We start from the raw sequence: 12449 nt of genomic DNA, 5'->3' as shown, positions 1-12449 counted from the left end.
TATTTCAGATGTATCCTTCGCTACAATCAACAAGTCATCGACATAAAGAAACAAATAAATGAAGGAACCATCATAAAACTTTCGATAGCAGGCACAACTATCATACTTATGTAATAATCAAAACTGGCTATAGAGGAGTTAAAATCTTTATATCCTTGCCTAGGAGACTACTTTAGGCCATACAAATATTTCTATAACAACATACATGGTGTTCTTTACCATCATCTTAAAGCCCTCAGGTTGATTTATATAAATTTGTTCATTTAAATCACCCTGCAAGAAAGTTGTTTTAACATCAAGTTGCCCCAATTCCAAATCATACATAGCAACCAAAGAAAATAAAACACAAATAGAGCTATGGTTTATAATAGGAGGGAACACATCATTAAAGTCAACTTCCTGCACTTGACTATAGCCCTTAGCAACTAATCATGTTTTGTATCTTGCATCTTTCAACCATGAGATACCTTTCCCTTTTTTTAAGACTTATTTGCAGCCAATAATTTTCTCACTTAGGAGGCTTCACAAGCTCCTATGTTTCATTCTTGTGGAAAGATTCAATTCTTCATGCATAGCAACCGACCACTTAGCATAATATAAAGAAGTATCTTGCAAATATGATGACGACTCACTAATATCAATTGTTTATGCAATTGATAGGGCATAGGCAACTTTGTCTACATAGCCGTATCTCTGAGGAAGTTTAATATCTCTCCTCCATTTCTCTCCAAAAATAGTATACTGCTCCATCTCCACTTGTCGAGGAGATTCTTCTACTTTAATATTACTAAGCATTTGGATTGAAGACATCGGATCAAGTGAATGAATAACATGCTTAGGTCTATAATCACCAATATCTAACTACATTTTTTTACTCAACTTTCTATATTTTATGCATTTTCTATATTAGAGTGAGAAAAAAAATTCTCCTTTAGGATGCAACATAGAAGTCTCATCAAAGGTCACATATCTACTAATTATAAACATAGGAGACCTTGGAGCTGGACACCACAATCTATAGCCTTTCACGTCAAATGCATAATCAAGAAAGATACATTTCTTGGTTCAAGTTTACCTTTATTTACATGAGCATAAATAAGAAAACCAAATATTTTCAAACATGAGTAATCAGTAGGGCTACCAGACCATGCTTTTTCTGGGGTCTTACAAGCTTTTGCTGTGGAGGAAGGTCGATTCACCAAATAACATGTGTTAATAGCTTATGCTCAAAATTCCTTGCTTAATCATGCATTAGACAACACACATTGAGCTCTCTCTAATAGGGTTTCGTTCATGCATTCTACAATCCCATTTTGCTGTGTTTTCACATCTGTGCAATGCCTAAGAATCCCTTCATTATTACGTAACTTGTTAAATTCTTCATTACAGAATTTCAAACCATTTTCAGTTCTGAGCCTTTTGATATACTTTTCAGTTTTCTTTTTAAGCAAAGCCTTCCACAACTTAAAGGTCTCCAATACTTCACTTTTGTGCTTTAAGAAGTGAACCCAAACCATCTTTAAGGTAATAATCAATAAGGGTGAGAAAATAAAATGCACCGCCTTTGGAAGTAACTTGTGCGAGTGTAATATCTAGTATTTCTCTTGATTTTTATATTATCTAGATAATAGCAATTTTGAGACAATTTTTATGACTTTCGTGTATTTGGTTGCATTCTTACTATTTTTTTGAAAAGAACAGTCTTTATTTCATCAAAATCAGAGTTGTAATGAGTTTGAAGCATGCTCGACAAGTTTTAGCGGCATAGTGGTTATTTTGAGAGTGTTTTGGGGGCATTTGATCATAGTTATCCAACCTGGAGTTGACCCAGCTCAGCCAACTGGGTGAGAGATATGGTTAGCGTTTTTTAAATTGTTTGAGTGTCAGTTCTATGATTTTATGCTTGGGAGAGGAAAGAAATGGGTCCAGAGGACCCATTTGGGTTTTCTTTCTATGCAAGGGCATTTTTGTCTTTATAGGGCTTGGGTTGCCACCCAGTCTAGCCAACCCCAGCAGGTCAAACCTTGCTAGGGTTAGTTGGACCTAGTCAAGTGGCTGGGCCCTTTGAGAGGTTGGTTTCTCTCTAGTTCAAACAACCAAGTTGGCTCAACTGGAGATCCAACCATAGACCCAAACCTACTTTAGTTGGGAGGATCCGGTTGGATCTTGGATGAATGCGGGCTAGATCCAGACCCATGCCAACTGACCCGAATCCACCTCTCTTTTAACCCCTTCTCATCTTTCATGATTTTCCTCTCTCTATCTCTTCCAAACAAATTTCTTTCCCTCTTCTTCTCCACACCCTCTCCCCTCCATTGACGTCGACGGGCTGTGCCTCCCCCTTCCACCATTTTCTTGTCCATTTCTAACGTGGTGCTGACCCTTAGCTCTGCTATGGAGTACCTCCCTCCACCTGCTTTCGTGCTCCCTCTCCAACTAGTGCGTTATGGAGGGCATATCAGCCGTGGGAGCCTAGAGGAAGGACCGACCAAGGTAGGCCAGCCCTTCCCCTCTTTCTTCCTCTTCTTGTTTTTCTTTCTTCTTCCTCTTCTTATTTTTTTTCTGTCTTGGTTATTCTAGTTTTAGGCATCCCTAAGGTAGAGGACAAGCTACAACAAGGCTGCTGCAGCCTTGAGGTCGATCAAAGGTCCAGGTTTGTGCGTTTGTGGCCCTATACCTGTCGAATTTTTGTGTTCTAAGGTAGGTAAGGATCACCTTATTCATCTTTCACCCCATCAAAGGATTTGCCTCCTGTTACCTTATTAATCTTGTCAAAAGAATTGCCCCACATCTCCTTATTTTTTATCTCACACATTCCCAGAAGAGTTGCCTCATTCAGCTGAAGTATGTCTCCTGTCCCATCACAGTTTCTCCATTCGAGAAATTCGTATGGTTGTACCCACTCAGGTTAAGGGTAAAACCTGTACCTTCTGCGAGAGGTCATCAATTTCAAAAGCTGACTTAGTCTCAGCAATGAGACGCCCAAGGTCATCCCTTTTCCAAGATTTAGGGAACCTCATGTTCCTCCTTTCGCAAACCCATTCCGGATTTGTTCGTCCAAATTCCGGTCTCATCATGGTTTCTTCATTCGAAGATTCCATTTGGTCGTCCTCTTCAGGTTAAGGGTTACGCCTGAACCTCGTGCCTCGAGGTATCTTCCTTTTCAGGTTTTGGTTTAAAACCTGAGTCTCCTTTCGACGAGGTCCCTCGTTTCGATGAGGTGTTTTCTTCCAGTCCCATCATGGTTCTTCCCATCGGGGAATCCATGCTATGTATATCCATCCAGGACAAGATCCTACTTGAGCCTCATCTCACGAGGCATTCTCGCAAAAAATGTCCCATCAAGGCCATCATATATTCCTTTCCCCATTCAGATTATCTTGAGATATCTTCATCCCATCCAGGTTAAGGGCTAAACCTGACTCGTTCCAAAAGTTGATCTTGTCTCACCCACGAGACTCGATCTAAATCCTTATCTTTCACCACTTCAGGATCTTCGCCCAAAGTCCCATCACAATTTCCTCATTTCTATTAATCCAGTTATATCATCTTCGAGGATTTCGTCTCCCCAAGGCCATTCAGGATAAGGTTTTAAGCCTGAAATCATCTATTTTTAAATGAATTCTTCCACACCCAGTTCAGATCTGCTGACTGGGGCATTTTCAAAATTTGGAGTGTTATCTTTGCCACTAAGCTCGGCTTTCAACCGGCTTAGTAGCAAAGAGGGGCATCTGTGAACACCCCAAATTTTTCAAAATCTTTTAAATATTCCCTTTTTGCCCCTAATTTCATTTTCTGAGCAATTGAGTCACTTTTAAATCTAAATTCCAGTTCATTTCTCAAATTTTACTGAAATTAAATTCATTTTATATATCTGACTCGATTTCGGATCCGGATCCATTGTCAAGATCCAAATCCGAGTCTCGTTGTCCAACTTTTAAATTAAAATTACAGAAAACAACAAAAATAGTTTTTAGATAGCTCGGACAGTCCATCCGACATCCGTGTGGATCCATCACGTTGTATTTCTCGATTCGAGTTTCAAAACTCGAACATTTTCTCAAGACCTGGATCTAAAGCCATTCTTCTGAAGAAATTTCCTCAAAATGGCTTGAAATTCTCGGAAAAACACTTTTGTAAATATTTCTCAGAAAAATACAAAAAAATTAGTGTTTAATCTTTGTTTTCTCGTAAAATCTTAGATTTTTATCCCAAAAATGCAAAAAAATGAAAAATAACACAAAAACCAAAAAATTGGAAAAATTATGAGAAAAACAAATGAGTTTAAGCTTTTAAAATTGAAGTTTGCTAAAAACGTCATTTTGAAAACCATTTTTTAAAAGGGACCCTTCTTTTGAAAAAAGAAAAAATCCACAACGGACTCCTTCCCGCGCATCCCCTCTTTCCCCACCATCGTTCATCTCCAACGGTTCACCCTCTTTTCCACCTTCCATCGCTAACAGTCACTCCTTCTCGACACTTCCTCTTCTCGATGGTTCCTCCGCTGTCTATATTAACAAGCATCAAGGGAAAGAAGTGGCATCCCTTACTCTCATCATCCGTGATCGATACCCATTCTTCATTCCATTGCATCGAGTTTTTCTGCTAAGCCATTATCAACATCATCCACGAATCTCCTCTGGCAACACCATCCATCACATCTCCCTCCACGGAGGATCACCAATCGATCTTCAACCTCATCTCTCGGTGCCCTTTCGGTCCCTGGATTTATGCAAGGAAGCACTCTCTTCCTCCCCAACGAAGTCAGAGCCGAGATCGATCAGTCTTCCCCCTAGCATTCGTTCTCCTCAACACCTCCGTCAAAATCTCCAGCCATAACCACAAAAATCCATCAAGAAGGGAAGTCCATCCCAACCTCTACACGGTAAGAAATCGCTGTTTCTCCTCTGTTCCTTATGTAGATTCGCCCTTCCCCTCATCTCTCCTGGAATTTCCTTTTCCCTTCTCGGCTTCTTAGCTGCTAAAGCAATATTACAATATCGGTCTGCTTATAGCAGTCCCGATTTGCATACTTTGCAAAAGAAATTCAACCCTTCGTTGGGTCACATTTGTTTTTTTTTTATTATGAATTTCTGTTTTCTTATCTATAACGCAAGACTGTTTCAGTTTCTCATTTTTTTTTATCGTTTGATCTCTGATTCACATTTATTTTCTGTTTTTAATTAGTTTTGATTTCCATTTTACTTTGATTCAGTCTTAATTTGCTTTGGATTTTCAATTCTACTTTTCAGTTTTGCTCCCTGTTTATCGCTTCTTTAACATCGCGATTTCATTTTCGCTTTTTTTTTACCTTTTACTTTGATCTGATTCCCATGCCGCATATGAGATCTTATTAGCTTCCATCTGCTTATCATTGACATATGAAAGGGTAGAATCTGTTAGATTCCACTATCCTCCCTATTACATCCCTGCAATTTCGACCTTCGTTGTGTTACTTCATCCCATAGAGATTTCCCATTTGCATCCTGCATTTTATCATTTAGAATCCCATGATATCCATGATATCAACTCACTCGTTTTACCATTCATTATCATGAGGTTTGTATTGATCGAAAAAAAGAAAAAGAAAAAAAGAGATTTCATTGACAATCGGGTAGCACCCTCCTTCAAAGGGGGGCTCAGAGATGAGAAGGCTCTTGTCTGTGATTGACCTCTATAAGAATCGAGGGATCATACTATGCATAGGCGTGCTTCTGAGGTAAGTTTTTTTTTTGCTCGAACTCTTCAAGGCGGCAAACAAGTGTTGAGACTTCAACATGGGTATATCTACCTTCTCTGAAATTTTGGCTTTCAAATTGGGGGACATCCACAGTATCAAGCTTCCAGTATCATCCCAAATTATGCTAATCGCCCTGCCTTCTATTTGTTCTGAAGTTCTTTTGTTTTAATATCATCTCATTTTATTTCGTGAATAGGCGGGTAGATCGGTGGGAGATCCCCCCATTCATCCTCGGTAACTATCAGAATCAGCAAAATCTCTGTAAATATCACCTGCGTCTTTCATTCTCTTGGGTTACCTGAACTTCTCTCTCTTCATTTTTTTTCTTTTAATCGATTAGATCCTCCCATCTGATCCATGCCATCATAATTACTGTTTAAAGACCCTTGATTCCAGCATACCACTTTATCTATATGATCTGTAATTTTTTTTTGGGTTACTATTTTCTATTGAAATGCATCAGTATCGATTCTTATGCTTTGTTACAGGAAATGCCTTGTTACAATCATCTATCATTAACTTCATCTCACGTGTTTTGTTACAGAAAATGTTCCAAATTTCTTTTGTAATAGACTGTGATTTCGAGACTTCCACATTTTGTTAATGCATCTCACTTTCAAAGGGTTAGTTCTAGAGACGTCTTTAGTTAATTTCACTGCATAAGTGGTTGTTTTGCATTGATCATATATTAGAACAATGTCACTGATTGCCATCGCAATTGGAGTTGACAGTTTTCTTTACTCCATCCTTTTCAAATTACCAAACTCAACCCCTCCTGCTGGAACCCCACAACCCCTGTAGCAGTACATTGCTACTGCCACCTCCGTATGTCTATTCCTTCCACGAATATACCTACCTGTGTATTCACTACACCATGGCATCTACTCATTTAACTGCAAACTATAGTATATGGTCACAACCACATTATCTATCTTCCACAACACATCCCTCACCACACACTGCCATTCCAACTGGCACCATCCTCCTACAATTTATTGTCTAAAATTCTCTGCACTTATGAATATTGCTGCCATCCACTTCCCTATAACCTACCTCCATCCATGTTCCATTACCCAGCCCATTCACTTACAACAGTGTTTAAACACTGCTGTAATATCTATACACTTACAACAATGATCACTACTGTAAACCCTCACTCAATCACAACAATGCTAGAATGCCTAGCATTGCTGTGATGTTCCATCCACTTACAGTCGCGCTCGCAGCAGTGCTTAACACTACTGTATATTTACAACAGTGTCAAGCATTGTTGTAGTTTCTCGTATATCCCGCAGCATTAATGTCATCATCCTCCATCGTTGCAACACTTAGAGTCATATCAAGTCTTGTCCCAGTCATGCCAATGACCCCACCAGTTACCCATTTACAACAACCCCACTTCACCAAAATCACCACACCTTACTTCCACCTGCTGCTACAACTTCTCACTGTAGTAGTACTCCACCTTCCCTTGTATCTCTCCTTTCAGCAGGTTATATTTCCACTCCACTAGCTGGCCCCAATGTGTTGTAGCCTCTTCTTCTTCACATCAGCCTAATGAAAGGCTGATTTTTTTCCCCTCTCATAACATGTCTAGGCAAGCATGCATATACACTTTCCTACAAGCTTTCACATGGCCCATAGGGATCATATGCATATTTTCCCATTGGTCTAGGCATGACATTTAGATATCATGTATGTATTCTTCATTTAGAGTAAGCATGAACATTTGCATTGAAAATACAACATCTTCTATCACCTCTACTTTATGCTAACTCTGTTTTGCAGGAAGATATAAGAAGCTTGAATTTCTCTTTCGAACTAGAAATTTCTGATATTTGCAATTCAAAGTTGTAATAAATTAGGCATAAATGAGAAAATTTCCAGGTTTTAGATAGAATGAATGAGCATTGTAAATGTCATAAATTGCTTATTTTCATGCTTTTTACCTTCATTTCCTAAAATCTCACAATGGTGAAACATGAATGGCACGTGCACCATTTTGTAAAAGGTAAATTAATCCTAAGTTGATGATTTACATCAATGGCCATACTCAGGATGTAAACAAAACTTAGGATTTTTATCTTTTATAAAATAACACTGGATCCACACTGGACCTTTTCCAAAATTCATCATATTTTCTTTAAATATTTTCCTCTTTTATCAGAGTTTCATTTAAGATTAATTCAATATATATACCAATGGCCATAGTCAGGGTATATTGGGAGTTAATTTCATTTTAAACTCTATAAAAGCACCAAAATATGTTTTATTATTCACCTGAATTTAAATATAGATTATTATATAATACATTCAATGACCATAGTCAAGGATGTATTATATTTTCAATCTTATTTTAATTCATTTAAAGAATGAGATATGCTTTTCAAAATCCAATTTTAAATTCTTTAAATTCACTCATCATTTAGGATATAATTGCATCATATTTTCAAAATTCTTTTTCAAGAATCCAAGTGATTTCCTTCAGATATCTTCTTCACTTCTCAAATCAATTTTCAACTGTTGTAAATTCAAATATCATTTGTAGATTCCAACTTTAAATTCGAAGTCCAATTTGACTTTGAAAGTCACTTGTATATCCAAAATTCAAATTCTAATTCAAATCAAATTTTAAAGTTCAATTTAACTTTGAAATGTCTGATTCATCTTCATATTTCAAATTCAAAATCAAGTTTTCTTATCTTCAAAATCCAAGTTTTGAGATTGATTCCAAATTCAAGACTTTTTCTAAGTTTTAAATTTAAAATCTGGGTTTTGAAAACCCAGATCCACCTTCAAAAGTCCCATAGGGACTTTCAAAGCCCAAATCCATTTTAGGATCCAGAATGCAATTCTACTTTGGATCTCAGACTTCAGATCCAAATTTCATTTTAGGATTAAGAATTCAACTTCCACTTTGGATCTCAGACCTCAGATCCATAATCTATTTAGGATCCAGAACCCAGTTCCACTTTGGATCTCAGACTTCAGATCCAAATTCCATTTTAGGATCCAGAATTCAACTTCCACTTTGGATCTCAGACTTCAGATCCAAAAATCCATCTTAGGGTCCATAATCCAACTCTATTACGGATCTCAGGTTTCAGATCCTAAATCCATTTTAAGATCCAAAACTCATCTTAGGATTCAGAACCCAAATTCCATATTGAATTTCAGAGCTTGGATCCAATTCTATTCATGATCCATAATCCAATTCCATTCTCAATTTTAGATTTCAAATCCAAGTTCCATTTTTCAGATCTCATCTGAATCCATTTCTATTTCCTATACCATTTGGATTTCTCAAGTCCATTCTGATTTCAAATTTAAAATTAAAAATCCATTTCAAATATTCATTCCCTTTCCTAAATCCAAGTTTAAAATTCAAAGTCCATTTCTAACTTTGAAACTCCATTTCCTTTCATTTTAGCTTCAAATCATTCTTTCTCAAAATCAAGATTTATTCTTCCAACTCTGATTACTTCAAAAAGACTTAGAACTTCTCTGATCTATCTTAAAGTTCTAAGTTAGATTTTCTTCACTCCACTATCAAAGTTCATCTCAGACCACTTGGAAAATTTTTAAAACATTTTTTCAAAAGAGCATACATCCTTGCATTGCACAAGCATGATTCTTTGTGCATTTTGACTTAGAATAAATTCTTAGATAATATTTAGGCAAAGTAAAAGGCATAAATTCGATCCTTGGTTCGATTACCTCTGGTAAAGGCGCTAGGAACGATCGAACCTTATACCGACGAGCGAATCCCGTCTCTCCAGTTTTCCGCAAATATTTTCAAAACGAAGGCGAGTTATTTGCTAAATATTTTCAAATCAAGGTCAAGTGAGACCCCGCAAAAGAGTTCCTCTTCTCTCTTCTTTCTTTTCTTTTCTCTTTTCTCTTTCTTTTCTGTCTTTTATTTTTTTCCCTTCAAAAAAGAGGAAATAGAGGTTAGAAAGGAAAAAGAGAAGGAAGAGAGAGAAACCACAAGAGAGGAAATTTTTTTGCGATGATCACATTGAGCTAGTGTTTAAGCTTTGATTTTAGTTCATCTCAGTACTACTGACCTTTGTTTCAGCTCAAACCCAGCTCAGATTCGTAATTCACTTCACTCCAGTGACCATTCTGTACCATTTCTCTAAAAATGACCACTTTTCTTGAAAATTTTGTCGAAAAGGTCAGTTGAGTCAGTGTCTTGTCAGTCCAGTTGAGTTTTGAAACCTTAGAACCCAACTCAATCTAGTTCATTTCAGTTCAATCTAGCTCAAACCCCAATTGTTAGTGTCACTCTGGTCTGGTAGAACCCGAAAACCATTTCTCGAACCATTTTGCGATTTTTGTCAATTTTAACACTTTTTGAATTGGTACAAGTGTCAATCAGGGTTTAATATCCATTTAGGGTCTGCATTTTGCATAGCATTTCATGTCATTTCTCATCATTTCATGTCAGTTCATAATATTTCATAACATTTCATCACATTCCATTTCATTTTCGAGATCCAGAACTCCAGTTTTATAAATTTCAATCCAGATTGAGTTTTAAAAGTTTTCAGAAATCAATTTCAAACCTTGAGTTTCCAAATTTGACATTTTTACCCTCGGGATTCTAAATTTGGAAATATTTTCTCGAGAAAAACAAAATGGATTTCTTTCAAACTCAAATTTTCAATTTCTACACTGGATTTGCTTTGCAATGGGGTATTGAACTTCAAATTTTGAGCTCGTTTCAAAAACTGCCAAAAATAGCTCGTTTCGTCCAGAAATTTTCTAAAAAGACCATTCCACCCCTATGATCCTCAAAATGAATTTCAAAATTAGAAAATGAGCCCACTCTGAAATGGCTTCTCCATTTACATATTCTTTTTAAATAAAAAAAGGAAAAAAGAAATCTTTTTATGCTATTTGCTTTTTATTTTTATTTTTTTTATTTTTATTTTATTTATTTTCGCGAGACCCACCAAAGTGGTCGACCAAGCCTCCAGCCCCTATTTCTCCTTCCTTCCTTTTCTTTTTTCCTTTTCTTTCCTTCTCCTTTTTTCTTTTCTTTCCTTTCTTCTTTCCTCTTTTCCTTCTTTCTTTCTTTTTTTCCTTTTCTTTCTTTCCTTTCTTCCTTCTCTTTTCTTCTTTTCTTTCTTCCTTCCTTCCCTCTCTCCTTAGTCCAGCCCACTCAGGTATCACCTTCCTCCTTTTCTTTCTCTTCTTCCTCCTTTCTCTTCTCCTTCTTCTTTCCTTTTCTTTCTTTCTTCTTTCTTTCCTTCTTCTTTCCCTTTTCTTTCCTTCTTTCTTTCCCTCCTTCTTTCTTTCCCTTCCCTATGGTCCAGCCACCATAAGGCCATTCACGTACACCTGCTCTCCCTCTCATTACCCCTCTCAACCTTAGCCTTAATGGAAAAAAAATCCTAAGTTTTGTTGGCCTAGACGGTGGATGCTCTCTCTCTTCTCTCTCAGCCCATTCCCTCTCACACACCTCTTCTCCTCTCCAACCTAACTCTCTCTCCCTCAGCCTCTCTTTCCCTCTCTCTTGCCTTCAGCCCCCCCCCCCCCACCTCCATAGCTCCAGCCAACCCTCCTTGGCAGCCACAACACCATCTTCAACAACCACCGGCTCCATCGCCCAACTGCAACTCCTCTCCAGCCATTGACTCCAATTCCTTGCAGCCACCAGCCACAACATAACTGAAGCATCTCTATTGTGGCTATCACCTCCAGCCCTCAACAACACCTACCTCCAAGTGGTCGACTTCCACCCCCAACAAAAGCAGCCTTCCTTCCAGCAAGCAAATAAGCCACCTCCTCCCTTGGTCACGGCTTCTTCCAAGCCCTTCCAACTGGTGCAGTCACTCACCCTCCAACCGGCGACTTCAACAAAGTTCCAGCCACATCCAAGTGCAAATCTAGGGTAGAAAAATCTATCCTTGTGCCTTTTCTTTTTTTTTTTGGATATAGAATGAGAATAAAAAAAAAATGGATTCATATGCATGGGGAATCATATTCTTTAGCAGTCATGATATGAAATTTGGATTTCTCGGGAAAATGCTATGAAAAAGGGATGATCCATCCGACAAATGGATCAGATCCTTCCTCTTTAACAACATACATCAAATTAAAATTTTATCTCCCTGAATGTTTTCTTATCATTTTAGGTAGGTTTCATTATTTTTCTTTATATTTAGTTTTGTCTCCATTGTTTTATATCATGTAGTTTAGTTTCGTTACCATGGTATTGATAATTTATCGTGTTGTTAGTTTAGGTGTTTAGTCTAGTCATCATTTCATGTCCAATTTATCATTGTTAAATTCCAAAAATTTTATCATAGTTGGGTTTGTTTGCTTGTGATTTCCTGCCAAAAATCTGGACTAATTTGCGTTATTGAATCCTGTTCTAAAAATCAGAACCTAAATCGGGTTTTGAACCCTCCAGAAATTCTAATTTCTGTTTTAGCAGACAAAAACTTTTGAAATCTCTTAGATGGACCATCCAAATTTTTCTCAAAAAATTACAGTGAGTCCTTGTAAAAACCTATTGTTTCCCAGTAAAATTTCAGATTTTTTTAGTAATATTTAGGTTCTTTTAAAAATCGATTTTCCCAGACACTTTGGGAAAATCTCACTTTTTCCTTGTCAGGGTCTAGACTGATTCTAACCCACTGTGTCCGTTCAACCCATGGGCTGAATGCAAAACCTTCCAACATGAAAGTTGTTCCTAACT

Source organism: Nuphar pumila, chromosome 9, assembly GCF_984573655.1.
Source record: "Nuphar pumila chromosome 9, dmNupPumi1.hap1.1, whole genome shotgun sequence".
In the NCBI taxonomy this organism is placed as follows: domain Eukaryota; kingdom Viridiplantae; phylum Streptophyta; class Magnoliopsida; order Nymphaeales; family Nymphaeaceae; genus Nuphar; species Nuphar pumila.
Note: the sequence above shows the minus strand (reverse complement) of the source record.